This window comes from Meriones unguiculatus, chromosome 2 (genome assembly GCF_030254825.1).
Source record: "Meriones unguiculatus strain TT.TT164.6M chromosome 2, Bangor_MerUng_6.1, whole genome shotgun sequence".
Taxonomy (NCBI): Eukaryota; Metazoa; Chordata; class Mammalia; order Rodentia; family Muridae; genus Meriones; species Meriones unguiculatus.
Window position 1 is genome coordinate 85,737,585 of NC_083350.1, and position 16,117 is coordinate 85,753,701.

A 16,117-nucleotide genomic window follows, 5' to 3' on the forward strand; every position below is an offset into this window, starting at 1 on the left:
CAGTGCTTAGGAAAAAGAACAGATGATCCCATAGGAAACCTGAGAGATTCTCCTTCCTTCCTCTTTTCCTTCCTTCCTTCCTCCTTCCCTCCCTCCCTTCCCTCCTTCCTTAAACACACTTAAAACAAAATAAGAAGTCTTTTATTTTAAAATAAATATTTTAAAATATTTTAAAATAAATCCAAATTATCTCAGTTTTCATCTCCTTTTTTTCTTTCTTTTTTTTTTTTTTTCTTTTTGGCATCAAGAAGTATCTGCAAAGCATGTGTGGCTCCATATGGACAAACTAATATCATGACTCTTAGCTTTCATTACTTTGAAAACTATAAAAAAATCAATGCAAAATAGGTTTCTGAGCAATATTTACAATATAAAATAGGATCCAAAGAAATACAATCGATTAATTTTACAAGTGGAAGATCAACTTGCTTAAATGAGGATCTAAAATAATGTCTCCAGAGTAGATCCAAATATACGAAGAGAATAACTGTAATTAAGTGAGTCAATTAGACAAAAAAAAAATTAATGGATCAACTGTCACAGTTTAAATTAGTGTTTCTTTGTTTTTTAAGCCAAGAACTGAAATTATATAAGTATGTAAACTTTACACATTTTTTACAAGTTAATAAATGCTAAGGCTATGTAAAAATATAATAGAAAAACTCTATTTCGTGCCTCTTATTCTTTAATTATTGTAGTTTTATATATACATATAAAACGATAATATATAAAGATAACATATGATATATACTTACTCATGGATAAATATATAGTACAACCTGCTAAATTCATTCAGTGTTGCTCACTTGGTTATATTTTTGAGCTGATTACTTGGAATTTGTAGAGGAATTTTAATTCAGAACATGGCTGTTCTGGCAATAGATCACGTCCAAAGACCTTCTAGGTCTGTGTGATCCAGGTAGAATACAAACAGAGGCAAGCAGATCTGAGTTCAAGGCCAGCCTGGTATAGAGCAAGTTTCCAGAAAAGAAAAGCTTAGGTCCAGGTGTGGTGGCACATGCCTTTAATCCCAAGCAATAAAGGTAAAGATAGTTTGTAGAAGGAATCACCCATGTTTGAAAGTGATGTCTAATTGAGTGGCAGAAACAGTGATGAATCAGAGAAAGACTTGACAGAATAGGACACTCCCAACTCTCATGAGAAAAGAGAGGAAAGAAAAGCTACTTAAAGAATAGTGTAGAAAGAGAGGAGGAAGTTTTATAAAGACAAACATACAGAGACAGGTTGAAGAGAGAAGGAGCCAGAGAATGAAAAGGAGCCAGAAGATTAGAGCAGATTGCTGAAGTTAGTCTGAGGCCAAGCAGAGCAGTTCAGAGGCCAAGATAAAGGTCAAACTGAATAAGCCAGCTGGCAGAAGAGTTTGAACCAGAACAGCTGAGTTGTACCTGCCAGCCCAGAGCTCCTTAAGAACAAGAAATGCTGAGCTTCTTAAGCAGTAAGTCTCAGAAGCTGAAAACATTCTAGGCCTAGGTTAGATTGTATTGAGGCCAGAAGCTTCCAGGACTAGGCCTAGATTAGCAGAGGCAGTAAACCTCTGAGACAACAATTGTATCAGGTGGATAAAAGTTACTTTTACAGGGATTAGATTACCCCTCAGGACCTTACTCTCTGGAGAAAATTGATTCTACCTCCCTCCCCAATCATTAACTGACATAGCTCTTCATCTAGGGGTGGGCCCTGTGATATTTCCCCCATCCATACTGGCATGTCAATTGGTGTTGTCATTTTTTAGATAAAAACATTTCTTTATAATATTTATGGGTAAGGATACAGTCAACATTAAACTTCTCCCATACCTCTTTGCTACCTGATTAGGTTTTCATTCATTAACTCACTCATTCATTCATTCACCTACTTAGCAAACAAATATTCAATATCGTTTGTTTACAAGATTCTGTTCTGGGTATGTAGTCTTGACAAGGATGTCACCATTTAAGAGATGGACATGGGAGTAATGAATGCCTAAATAGAAGAAATAGCTACATAGAAAAGGAGCCCAAAATTCAAGACCAGACAAGATATAAGTAAGCAGGAGTTGAAATCTTTTCATGAAAGATAAAGGTTTAATTTAAAGAAGCCTCCGCTCAAAAGAAAATATGAAAAGGGGACTTAGTAGAAAAGTAAATTTATTGTACAGTAAGATGATACCCAACATTTGGGTATCAAAATTTAATGCTTAGTTTCTAGAGTTTTCAATTTGTATTCTGCCTTGCTTTATGCTATACTCTTTTCTTACAATTTCTTCCTAAAAAAGTTCCACTCAGAGGATTTTTTCAGGATGATGATAACCAGATGGCTTTTTCTAATCTTCCATGGGGTGGGGGTGGGGAGTTAGTGCAAAGCAGGGTTTGAAACTAGAACTGCCACCTACAAGTAAGTACTTTGAAAAGAAAAAAGATTGAAATCCCAGTCATCTGGTGCAAGCTGCCAGAAAACTAAGAATAGGACTCTGCAGTGGGGCTTTGGTTTTTAGAAAATAGAAATGTGTTTAAAGCAAAATAAGAAAAAGTACTTCAAAGTCTTGGCATCATTTGAAAATGTAATATCTATTTGCCTATGTATTTCATCTTAATTTTAGCTTTGTCATTCTTCTCACTGCCCAGGTCCTTGGGCTGGTTACCTTCTCACTGCCCAGGTCCTTGGGCAGGCTGGTTACCTTTCTTGTGGCTTATATATGTGCACGTGTGTGTGTGTGTGTGTGCTCAACTCATTTGTAAGTGGGAAAGAGGGAGCATGTTTGTACCGCAGCATGTTTGTTGGACTCATGGGACAGCGTGGGGTGTCAGTCCTCGTCTTCCATCTTGTTTGAGATACCAGCATGGCTAGCTTGCAAACTTCTACCTCATATCTTCCAGTAGGGGCAAAATTAAGTTTCCCTACTTGAATGGTGATACTAAAATTGTCGCTTTGTTGGGATGAGTAAATTCTTAATGCTGTTGAAAACTTGGTAATGCCAAACATTAATGCTTAGTGATATTAAAACTTGTATTAAAATGCCATTATCAAATATTCAATGAAGTTTATTAAGAATAGTTGGATTTTAGCTCAGCTGGTTGTCTATTTCATACTTTTTGGAGTTTGACCATGATTAGTCTTAACCATTATTTATACCATTTTAAATAACTTTAGCATCTAGCACTGACATCCACCCAAAATGAACTGGATGAACCCTAAGTGAGATTTCAGCATTAACATTAATATGGTAGAGGCAGAAGAAATGTCTGCCAAATTGAACTTTTAAATTTTAGTTTCCACAATTATACACTCCATCAGGTGGCTCCAAATTCTAAAAACAAAACAGAAGTATTGCTCTTGATATCTAGGTCACATGATGAACTTTAGATTGCTCGTGTTTCAGATACTCAGCATAGAAATGCAGGCAAGCACACTTCCACCCAAGGTCACCCAGGAAACAACTGGACACTGGGGGAGGTGGGTATGTGTAACTGAGGGAAAAGGTAGAAGAAGGGGGCCAGGATCTGAGACTGATGAATAATCAGTATACTTTCCAACAGATCTAAACATCATCCCAAACTCTGCATCTGAGAAGCAGTTTATTTTAAAACCATAGATAAAAAGCATGGGCCACGCAGGGCAGAAAAAAAGATAGACTTGCAAATTGCAATCAGAGAAAGATTTTTGACTCAGGGCAGCACATCCTCATAGGAAAGGAAGAAACATGAGGTGGTGGAGGGACAGAGAATGAGGCATGGACTGGGAACATTCTATGCAGTTTCTAAATTGAGTGCTGGGGCCCTGACTGTTCACTTATTGTGTTTCATGTGTGTGCTGTGCACAGTGATGAAATACTGAAATTGTAAGTTCGAACATTTTTCAGATAATGTATAATTGTTTTACAAATAAGCAAAATTAGTTAATCTAACCATAACATCTTTTTTAAAAGTTATTTAATGATGAAAACAAAATATACCAAAAAGAAGTGTCATTTGTTATTCCCTGTCTTGTATCATTCCTCAAACTTGACCTTGGCCTCCTGCCTGGCCTTGCATTTCAGAGTGGGGTCTCCAAAGACATCCTTGTTGACAACAGTTTTGTCCAAGGGGCTAACCACAGAGTACCTTGTGGACATGAGGTGATTGTAGTTACAAACGTTCACAAAGAACTTCATCTTTGATCTCTTGGTGATTTTCTTCTTGCTCATGGCAGCTGTCACTTTTGGGGGATAGCAGTCAATTTCAGGCATGGGACGTGGCTGTACGGTGCCATCGTCAAGGTTCTTCATGATGACAGCTTTGCTTCCAGAGGAACATCAATCAGAACCAGCACCACTTTCCCAGGTTTCATGAACTTACTCTTCAACAGCAAGCATCCAGCACCTAACAGAAAGGGAAGAAGAACCTGAATGCCTTAATGGACTGAACTGTTGTGACTATATCACATCTGGTCTTGGAATGATTTTAATCCTGAGGTTAGAACTTGACTGATACACATAAAAATTCTGATTCTCCAGGGTTGCTGGCTACTGGATGAGCCTACCTGACTATCTCATTATGTTTATAAATTCACCTTATTATGTTCTTCTTATTTTTATATAGAAGAGGAACAACAGTCAACTTATTTTTAAAAGCATTTCTTTGCAAAAATGGTATTCATTAGAAGCATGAATTATGGTGCTTTTTATACATATGCAGTATGATGAACTCCATAATATGAAAATGACAAGAAATGTATGCTATGAATGCAGAAAAATTAGTTATAGAAAGGATATAAGTTGCATGACTGTACTAAATAGTGATGTGTTTCTTGGAACAATAGCTTAAACCCTCAGATCTGCAGGAGATCTTTAAGTCAGAATTGGATGCATTAGAGCAAAAGGCTTAATAATAGCATTTTGTTTTGTTGTGATCCATACTGCCTAAGCATTTTTTTTTTTACTGTAGTCTGGGTTTATTAATTGCTTCCAACAATGGGAAGAAGGATAGATCTTCAAGGCAGTGTGTGAGATTTTCCTTTGACCTGCATATCTCTCCATATCTGGCCCCTACTACTTTCTGCCTGGAAAGATTTGGACTCTCGGGTAGAATCCTTTGCCCAGTGGCCTACCAGACTAGTTAAACCAAGACAGAACCTCAAGAGATCAGAGAGATGGTGGAAAGAGGTTGAATTATTTATTTATTCTCCAGGTTTTCCCTTGTGGCATCAATGTGGGCCAACTGTGTCTATGACAGAGCTTTTCATTTACAGCCTTGTGTCTTTGGGTTCCAGGAATTGGTGCTTCTCCTTTCTTCAGGCTATCAGACCTTCTGAGCTAGAACCACTCTTCTACTCTCAGAATGTTTGGAAATGTATATAGTCTCTCCCTAGGGGAAAAAAACAAATTTACCAAGAATGAGTACAGTGTCTAGGAGACAGCAACAACAAAATGACAAAAGATGATGTAAGGCAGCATTAGAGGGGTCCTAATGCTCTGTCCTTCCTGTTTCTCCCTCTGCCCCATTCTCAGGATCATGGCTGTCTAATCAGTGCTCAGGGTGGTCAAGTCTTCAGGGATTCTCACCCTTAGCACAAGAGAGGAAGGTGATAGGAAGTCCTCCCCCAGTTCCTGTTGAGTTGCGTACATCCTCCAGACTCCAGAGGAAAGAACTGACACAGCAAACACAAACAGTTCAGAAAAAAAGTGACCTTCTTCTGAAAAGTATTCTATCCCCTTAAGAGTTTGATTTGGACATATGTTGGTATAATGTTCTTTTGGAATGTATACACTTGCTCATTCAAATGCTGATTTCTCTCCCCCACTCTTTGGTTTCAATCTGGACATTGCATTTTGATACTTCTTCTAAGCATCACCTATCTCAACTTTGTGTAAACATGCCAAAATAAAACAACCAGCCTCAATGTTGAGCAATGGAAAGGAAGCAGGAAGAAAGGAAGGAACCAGAGGACAGGAAGGTGGGAGGCAGAGGAGGAGAGAAGGGCAGGAGAGAGCTGAGTTGCAGAGAAGGAGGAGAGGTCTTGGAATGATGTAGAGATGGACTGGACCTAAGATTTCACAAAAAGCAAGTATAATGGGTGAATCTAAATGTTAGGAAACTATAAGGGCTTGGAGGTTTAGGATGGAGTAACTATTGCCCAGCATTGTGAGCTAGGTTAACTAAATAAATCCCAGTCTCTGTGTGGTGATTTGGTTATACAGCTGTTTAGGACTAACAGCAGCATTACTAAAAGATAGATCAATAATAAATATTAATCGTCACCTACAACAGACATTTATTGCTGAAGTGTGTTCTCTCTATCTGGGATAAAAGGAAAAATGGGGCTGGAAGGATGTGGAATGTTAGGGGGATAAGTACAATGAGTAAAAAAAAAAAAGTAAGAGTGGTCTGTTGGATTAATAAAAGAATGAGGCCCTCAACTGATCGTCTATGCAAGAGGTTTATTAGGTGGGTATGGAGGGAAGGGGGGTACAGGACATGATGGAGAGAGAGAGAGAAAAGGAGAGGGGGCGCCCCGAGAGAGAGAGAGGAGAGAGAAGCAAGAGAAAAGCAAGAGTAAGAGTAAGAGAGTGACCACGTGTCGGGGTGTCCCTTTAAGGGACAAGGTAACCACACCTTCCAGGTATGGCCACCTGGCCTGCGACACATGATGACATCATAAGTTGCTGGGTAACCCAGAAGCAGGTTGTATTCCAAATACTAACATGGTCACCAGAGAATCAAATAGCATCTAGAGAGAATGAGAGTAATGGACCATTTTAGGAAAAGCATACCACAAAGAAGGGCCCTGAAATGGAGAAGTAGCATTTGTGGAACTTACAGGAGTTTTCTCAGCTATCATAAAGCCAGGCAGGTGGAGCAGAGCATTTTTGGTCACATTTCAGAGCTTAACCTTTCTTCTAGATAAGGAGTATCAGAAGGTTTAGTGGAAGAGCAGCTAAGTGAATCACAAAATATTTGGTTAAGATTGAGAAATAGGCTATGTGATCTGTTGCATGTCAATTCACTTCTCAGCCTTGTTGCACTTAAACTTTTTAAATTATCATACAATATATCTTAAGCATGTTTTCCCCAGTTTCCCCCACAGCTTTATGTTCTCTGGCCCTCCCACCTCTCCTCTGAAAAACAAAAACAAAAACAAGAAATACACAAAACCTCCACAAAATGGAAATCAAAATAACAAAAACCCAGTAAGACAAAAACAAAAAATGCTAAAACAAGGCAAAGTGAGACAGAAAGACAAGTACACTACTGTGTTAGTCTTGTTTTGAGCAACTACTCCCCATGGCCTGCCCTAAAGTGTGGCTAATATACCCAGTGAGATGCCATTAGATAAAACTGATTTTTCCTTTGTGAATGGGCATCAATTGCAGAACCTTCTTGCTGAGGGGCGGGAACTCATACCCACTTCCCCATCTCGGCCCTAGGACCCCCCTTCTGGCCTGACCCTGTGCAGGCCTCCTGCATGTTGCTCCAGTTTCTGTGAACTCATACGTGCATCAATCTATTGTGTTTGGAAGACATACTTTCCTTGAGGCCATTCATCACCTCTGGCTCTTCCCTTCTTTTTTTTTTCCTAGTCTTGCATACAGAACCCTGAGCCTTAAGAGGAGGGCTTGATGAAGACAGTCCATTGAGAACTGAGGCTCCAAAATGAGCTCTCTTCCTCTGTGTGTTGTCCAGTTGTGGGTCTCTGTATCTGTTCCCATTCACTGCAAGAGCAAGCGTCTCTGATGAGGGCTGAATGGGTCACTGACCTGTGGGTACAGTAGTATGTCATTAAGAGTCATTTTATTGCTTATGTCTCTGTAGCAGAATAATTATTAGGCTTACTCCTAGGCCCATTATGTACCTTGACTGGGGTTCTTGGTTAATTTAGCAGTGTCAGGTATTGGCTCTATCTAACGGAATGAACCTTAAGTATAATCAGACACTGGCTGCTCCCTTTCATCTCAGTGCCACCATTGTACAGTGACCTGCAAACAGGTTATTATTGTAGGCCACAGGGTTTAAAGCTGGGAAATATTGATGATTATCTTTATCTTCCAGTAGCATGCAGAATACCTTCCAAAATAATGAATGCCTCTCAGGAGAGATGAAGCTTCTGGTTGGGCACCAGCTCAGCTCCTCCATGTTCAATGACATATGTAAGTTTAGTCTTTAGCAATAGGACCTTACCATCAGGTTATGAAGAGTAACAGCCTTTGCAGTAGCCTGTTGTGTTTGGAGGTTTCCACTGAGGCCCTTTTGGCTAATAACTTGACAAGATGTAATCTGTTCCTGATAATGGATGTTTTACTTGCGGGATAAGCTGTCTAGTTGGGACATGATCTCTCCTATTACTTAGTGAATAGGTTTAAATTCCTTTTATATGTATACACATTTTAGGAAGCTTCTACAATAGGTTTCCAACAACCATTAGTGTGAACTGTCCCTCCCTGTGTCTCCTCTTTTCCCCTTCTCTTTCAACCCCCTTCCTGTTTAATCATCCTCGTCTAGTTTCTCCCTTGCCTTTCAATAACAATACATTCTATTTCCTCTTCCTTAGGAGATTGTCTTATCCCACCTAGTCCCTTACCAGGTACCTAACCTCTGTGGTTATTCTGATTATAGCACACAGGTCAAAGGCTTAGAAGCTATGGGATACAGATAAGTGGATACAAACTGCTACACTAACTCCAGAAACCATCTGTGTAGCATAAAAATGTGTTATGCAGGCATAAAATTATGCAAACAGACGAGAAGACACGTTTCGTATGAGAATCAGCTTCCTGGAAGTCCCTAGCAAGAACCCTAACATGGCCATCTAAGCCAAAAGACGTATTCTAAGTCCCACGCTTACTTGGTTGCAGGATTAAATTGATGAGCTTTTTTGCTGTTTCTCTATGATTCTTGAAACAGTGCAATTAACTATTCAAGGAAACATTTCTAAAAGATCACTAAAAGCTCTAGCAAATAAGAGTAGAAGAAAAATAAAATTTTAGGAGAGGTAATCTAGCAGCAGTAAAAAAGTGTTTCCTAGATTGTACTATCATTGTTTTATTGATCTTGACCATTCTGTTATAAGATGGGATCTCAGAGCAGTTCTGATTTGAATTTCCCTGATGACTAAGTGTGGTGGTTTGAATGAGAATGGCCACTCTAGCCTCATAGGTTTTAATTGCTTGCTCCCCAGTTAGTGACTGTTTGGAAGGATTAGGAGGTGTGACCTTATTAGAGGAGGTATGGCCTTGTTGGAAGAGGTATGACACAAGCGGTAGGCTCTGAAATTTCAAAAGCCCTGGCCAGGCCCAGTCTTTTTCTCTGCCTACATGCCTGTCTATGGACCAGGATGTAAGATTTCAGCCCCATGCCTGCCTTCCATGTTGACAATGGACCAATCCATGAGACTGCAAGCAAGCTTCCACTTAAAAGCTTTATATGAGTTTCCTTGTTCAAAGTGTCTCTTCACAGCTATAGAAGAGTAGTAAGACACTAAAGAGGATGGACATTTCTTTAAGTATTTCTCAGCCAATTGTATTTCATCTTTTGAAATTCTGTTTAGTTTCTGTACCCCATTTTAAAACTGTGTTACTTGTTTTTATGTCCATTTTCTTTTAGTCTTTTATGTATTTTATACAATGACCTTCTATAAGATTTAAAATTGGTAAAGTTTTTTTTCCATTCTCTAGACTATTACTTCCTCAAATGACACTGTCCTCAGTGGTACAGAAGCTTTAAAACTTCATTTGGTCTCATTTATGGATTATGGTCTTAGGGCCTACATTATCAGTGTCCTGTTCCAAAAGTTTTTTCTTGTATCAATGACTTGATGGCTATTCCTCCACTTTTTCTTCTGTCAAACTCAAGGTATTTGGTCTTATGTTGAGGCCATCCAGTTTGTCGTTAACTCCATTTGTTGAAAGTGATGTCTTTTCAGCTTTTTAATAATAATAATAATACAATCAGGTGCCGTATGTGTGTGGACTTCTATCTGGGCCTCTAATTTGATTTCATTGATCAAAGTGCTTGTTTTTGTGCTAATGCTCTTTTTATTACTATAGCTCAAAATGTAGCAAATTTTGAAATTTAGGATGGTGACATCTCTAGAGGGTCTTTTATTATTCAGTATTGTTTTAGGTCTTCTGGATTCTTTATGTTGTCATAAAAAGTTGATAATTGAATTATCAATTTCTATAAATAACCGTGTTATGCCCTATATATATATATATATATATATATATATATATATATTATCATTTAGTACATATTGTTCCACTAAGAAATTTTTGCTTTGTTCATTACTCTATCACCAGCACCATTTATTCATTACAAAGTATTTATTGAATGTTTAGTATTCTATCATGATTTTGACAAAATGCCTCTGGGAGATGGATTTTCAGAGAATCAATGCTTTAAGAAAAGGACCCTGAACAAATGGCTGCAGATCTCTCTCTCTCTCTCTCTCTCTCTCTCTCTCTCTCTCTCTCTCTGACACACACACACACACACACACACACACACACACACATTCCTTACAAGTCTCAAAGAACACAAAAAAGGAGGAGGCAGAAAGGATACAAGAGCAGGAGAAAGCAAAAGAGTGTTGCCAAATGCTTTCTAAATATGACATAACCATTGCACTAATAAGCTCACAGCAACTACAGGTCAAGTCAGTCAAGAATTCTAGCATGGGTGGGAGATGGGCTCAGGAAGCTTCACTCCTGTCTGAGAAACTGTTAGTATATGATGGCCGCTAGGGAATGGGAACATTTTTTTCCAGAGGTGTGGTCACTGGTAAGTTGCCCATGTTCTTGCATGCAGCAATAATTGGACCCAGTGGGAAGAGAAGTAAGGGGATGGGATACTTCTTGGGGATATCTCAGGGGAAGTTAGATAAATATGATCAAAATACATTGCATATATCTATGAAATTGGCAGATGATATGTATATATGTGCATTGGTATGCATGTGTATAAAAGAAAGAGCTGCTCAGTAATTAAAAGGCACTTGCTACCAAGCCTGGTGACCTGATTTTAGCTCAATACCTTGCACCCACATAGTGAAGAGAGAACTAATTCCTTCAGATTGTCTTCTAACCTCTATGTACATGCCACGACATGTGTATACACACACACAAACACACACACACACACAATGTAAAAAGAAAGACAAAAGGAAAGGAGGGGCAGGAAGAGAAAGAGAGAGGAGAGAGACCTTGGCACCAATTAAGAATGCTCTAGATCCTGTTTTTTTGTTTGCTAGTTTATAATCATGAGCAAGTAACTTATCAGTTTAATGTGAATGTAGTCAAGTGCATTTTTTTTCCTCAAAAAGATACACTGGAGTCAGTTTCCCCAGCATTTTTAATGTGACTTTATCTGGAGACAGGGATAACCAAGGTAAAAGAAGGTCCTAAATCAGGACCTCAGTATATCTCGTCTCTTGGTATAACATGCAGTCACACAGGGAAAGCACCATGTGAAGTTGAAGGCAAAAATCTGGACGATGCTTCTATGAGCCAAGGACTGCCCGCAAACTACAAGTAGAAGAAAGGAATGTGGCTGACACACCTTCACAGCTCTTGGATTAGATAGAACCGGTGCACAAAACAGAAACAACCTCACATGGGGCAAACATGAAAGATACCAGATGTTTCTGGTGTAGCTTCACCCAATTTCTGTTTAGTAATCCCATGCTTGTTGCTGTCATCTTATATAAGGTTAGTACATGAGGATCCTATCTGTGCAAAATATCAGTGGTAAATGAGCAGGGAGAACAGCTTGCTCTAGCTTAGTTGGTCTAACTGACACGGTAAAATGTTCATTTGTAGTGATACTCAGTATTGCTGAATGTGCTGGTGTAGGGGGTGGGAGAGCTCCTTTCACGGGCATCTGGCTGGTTCACTGCCTGCTCACTCCTCCCAGCTGTTGTTTTGTCTGGTTGCCTACATTCTGCTTTCCTTTCCAGCCTGACCGCTAACTTCCCCAGGGAACTTCCTCTGGAACTCTTTAACCCCAAACAGAATGCTGAGCACACACACAGTGAGCTTTCAGTAAGTGTTGTAGGAACAATAATATTCTAAAACAGTTACTGAATCAATTTATGCACGATGGTACAAGGTAAACCATATAAATGGGATCCACATGCTTCTTTTCTTTCATTCTCAACTAGTCTACCCATGGATTATAATTGGTACTGGATTGTGCATTTTTATCAGATATTTTTAAATGCACAGTTGCACAGATTTTTTTATTTATTATTTATTACAATTTATTCACTTTGTATCCTGGCTGTGGCCCCCTCTTTCATCTCCTCTCAATCCCACCCTCCCTCCCTCTTCTCCCCTTATCCCCCTCCCTGAGTCCACTGAGAAGGGAGATCATCCTCCCCTTCTGCCTATCAGGTCTCATCAAGGCTGGCTGCATTGTCTTCCTCTGTCGCCTGGTAGGGCTGCATCCCCCAGGGGGAGGTGATCAAAGAGCCAGCCACTGAGCCCCTGCTCCCCTTGCTAGGGAACCCATTGGAGACTGATGTGCCTATGAGCTACATCTGAGCAGGGGGTCTAGGTTCTCTCCATGCATAGTCCAGGGTTGGTGCATTGGTCTCTGTGAGGGGAAGGGGGGGCTGGTCCCAGATTTTTGGCTCTGTTGGTCTCCTTGTGGAGCTTCTGTCCCCTCCAGGTCTTTCTATCTGCCCATCCTTCCATAAGATCTCCTGCACTCTGCCCAAAGTTTGGCTCTGAGTCTCAGCATCTGCTTCAATACCCTGCTGGGTACAATCTTTCAGAAGCCCTCTGTGGTAGGGTCCTGTCTTGTTCCCTGTCTTTTCCTGCCTCTCCCAATGTCTATTCTGCTTGTCCTTCTGAATGAGGAATAAGCATCTTTTCTAGGGTCCTCCTTGTTATTTAGCTTCTTTAGGATTATAGATTTTAGTATATTTATCCTATATTATATGGCTAATATCCACTTATAAGTGAGTATATACCATGTGTGTCTTTCTGCTTCTGGGTTACCTCACTCAAGATGATCTTTTAAAGTTCCATCTATTTGCCTACACATTTCATGATTTCCTTGTTTTTAATTGCTGAGTAGTATTCGCTGGTTGTGGTAGTGCACAATGGTAGGATTTGCTGAAGGAGGTGGAGGCAGGAGGATCACGAGTTTGAGGCCAGCCTGGGCTGCACTGATTTCTTAAGCTTTTTTTTCCACAACTATATTAAAAGGCAAAATTACAACTAATTTAGGTATGTTACCAGTGAAAGATTTCTCCTTTGTTCTTGTTTTCTACAAGAGAAGAATTCAGTTTAAGCCAGTTTAAACAGATTGGAGTAAGCTGACCTGAAGGAAGGTGAGTAGCAGCCCGTTGGGCTCTGCATTCAAAGAAGTTCTTATGAATGTTAAGGTTGGTGGTAAGGTTACCCTTTTGCCTCCCAAGTTATGGTGGACCAAATCTCCCTTTTATGGCATTCCTTTCCAGGAACCTTTTGAAAAGCAAGTTACAGCATAAACGATATAATAATGAAGCCAGAGGATTTGGGGATGCAGCCCCTAGAGCAGGACTTTCAGAACCTCAGCAGTATAAACAATGACACTGGCTTTTTAAGATTGTAAAGCTAAGGCCTTTTAGCTTGGGAAATTCCCAGCCACCTTTCTAGCTTAACCTGACTAATGCTGGCACTGTGTCCTACCATGTGACTAGTCTATCTTTCTGCTCTTGTTACATCCGTCAGTTCACCTCCACGTCCATTGGCAAGTCTCCCACCTTCGCTCTCCTCTTCTCAGCCTCTCCCCCCCTCTTCCTGTCTCTCTCTGTCTCTCTGTCTCTCTGTCTCTCTGTCTCTCTCTCTCTCTCTCTCTCTCTTGTTCTGCTCTCCACTTCCTGCCCAGCTATTGGTCTTCAGTTCTTTATTATATCCAATAGGCAAGTGGGGAAGGACAAGTGTTTACAAAATGTAGGACCAATGATGGCCATAGAAATAACAATGCCAAGATCTGGCTAGTACTCAATTATCTGCCAGTTTAGCAATCAATTCTCAAATACACAGAGACACACCTTCACACAATGTACCCCAACAAGACCCACCATTGTGGTCCTCAGCTTTGGTGTGGCAACTAAAAAGTACCTCAGTATGTTCTGGGAAATAAACAATAACATAATTGCAATGTCAAGAATGTTAAAACATCAACGGATCTTCTCACTATCAAGAGGCAGCTGCAGTCTCTCTTGGTTCTCTCATGTCTAGTTCCTTGCCTAACAAGGAGACATCACTACTACCATACAGCTACAGCCTTTCATGGTTGCCTCATATCTAGCTCTTTCCCTAATGGGCCTAAGAGAGCTAACTGTATTTCTCTTGAAATTCATGAATGGGGAAATGTCTAATCTACAAAACAAAATGAGAACCACCACTTGCAAGTGCTAGAACAATAGATTTTATAAGGAGAAATGAGTCTGTTGAAAACTATTGAATGGGGGGGTGGTGGTCATTAGGACACAGCTTGATCTGTAAAGCATGAGTTGCAAACCCGAGTTGAGTTTTCAAAACCCAGGTCACAAGAAGTCAGGTGTGAGCATGTGCCCTTTTAATCCCAGTACTGGGATGTGAAGACATACAGGCCACAGTGGCTTACCAGTTGGTCAGCCTAGCCTCTTTGGCAAGTTCAAAGTCTGACAGTCTCTTTTTAAGAGACAAAGGTTGACTGCATGCCTCAGAGCAACACCTAAGCTGTCCTTTGGCTTACACACCCACATGTGCACACACTTGCACACACACACAAACATGCATATACATATGGGTGTATGTATGCACACAAACATGTGCCTGTGTATATACACACAAACATACATGTGCACACATACACACATACATGTGCATGCACGAATTAATCAGTTAATACCAGGTGGCAGGTTACATTTAAGTGTTAAAGCAGAGAACATGGCATGGACTCAGTATGCAATCCTTATCTTTGAGATCTGTTTCCTTAAAGTTTGTAGTGGAAGTTTTGGTAATGTTTTGTAAACATGTTTTTGTTGTAATCCCAAGTGTGGATGCAGGAATCCTTAATTGATAACAGCCTTGTAAGAGGCACATGATCTTTTTCAGCTGGAAACTGCTTCATGGGGTGGGGCATGTTTTTTCCAGTGGAAAAACATCCTGGTACAGACTCTGAGGAGGTATAAATAGGAGCCAAGAAAGAGGGAAAGGATGTGTCGCTTTAAGCTGCTTCTAGAGAGAAATGCTTCAGAAAGGTTGCTGCTGCCCCTGCTGCTGCTGGTCCTTGTTACTGCTTTTGCTATTGCTGGATTGCTGGATTACTGGATGGCTGGTTTGCTGGATATCCTGATGATGAAGAGTGGAATCTCCTGAAGGAACTATGTTTAAAGAGGTCTACATCACCTGTCACTACTAACCTTCTTTCTCTCCAACCTAGTGTTGGGGGGTTGGAAGGGAGATATAGATAGGTTTAAGGAACCCCAAATAAAGTAGGTTTAAAAAAAATCAAAGCCTACGTTATGTAGAATTAAAAAAAAAAAAATCAAAGCCTGATTATGTAGAATTCAGCTCGAGTGACACTATTGGTTTGGTCTGGTCAGTTGAGTCAAAAGAGAGTCCACAAACTAGTCTCATAGGTCAGTGAGATGGCTCAGGGGCTACAGTCACTTGCCACCCAGCAATGTAAGACAGAAAACCTGAGTTCAGTTCTGTGTAGCAACAGTACCGAGCTGAAAGAGGGGAACTGACTCCGCACACACACCTTGATGTGTGTGCCTCCCAACAATTATAGCTAATTTAAAAACTAGTTTCCCATAATTTCTTTTCCCATTAAAACTGAACATATCTAGCCATTGTCCTTGTTACTATATATACACACATACGTATGTATGTGATTTTACATAGTTGCTTAGGGTCATAACTTAGGTAACTACACTGAGATATTTGTTGTCTCCAAGCTTTACCATTGTAAATGAAGACACAGTCCCCACTTTTGTGCACACATTTTTGCATATGTTGGGAGTGCTTCTTATTGGCTAAAGATCCAAATGTGCAATGACTGGGGAACAGCAACCTGGTGCTCAGCAAAGGACACATGAGAAGACTCAAGTTGTAGTATTAATTCTGTTTCTCCTACTCTGTGAAATGCTAAGCAGGTCACTTCTA

General features: G+C 40.0%; 1 long non-coding RNA gene across 3 annotated transcripts in view; it reads right to left on the reverse strand.

The window, feature by feature from the left end:
* Positions 1 to 1,926: 1,926 nt before the first annotated feature.
* LOC132652409 (uncharacterized) overlaps positions 1,927 to 16,117 on the reverse strand; it is a 77,413-nt gene continuing 63,222 nt past the window's right edge. For 2 of the 3 annotated variants that reach the window (XR_009589952.1, XR_009589954.1), the window contains 2 exons: positions 7,502 to 7,732; positions 1,927 to 4,358 (listed from right to left, as the gene is read on the reverse strand). This is a non-coding gene — a long non-coding RNA (uncharacterized LOC132652409). The remainder of the gene's footprint in view (positions 4,359 to 7,501; positions 7,733 to 16,117) is intronic. The other variant, XR_009589953.1, reaches the window with a different exon arrangement.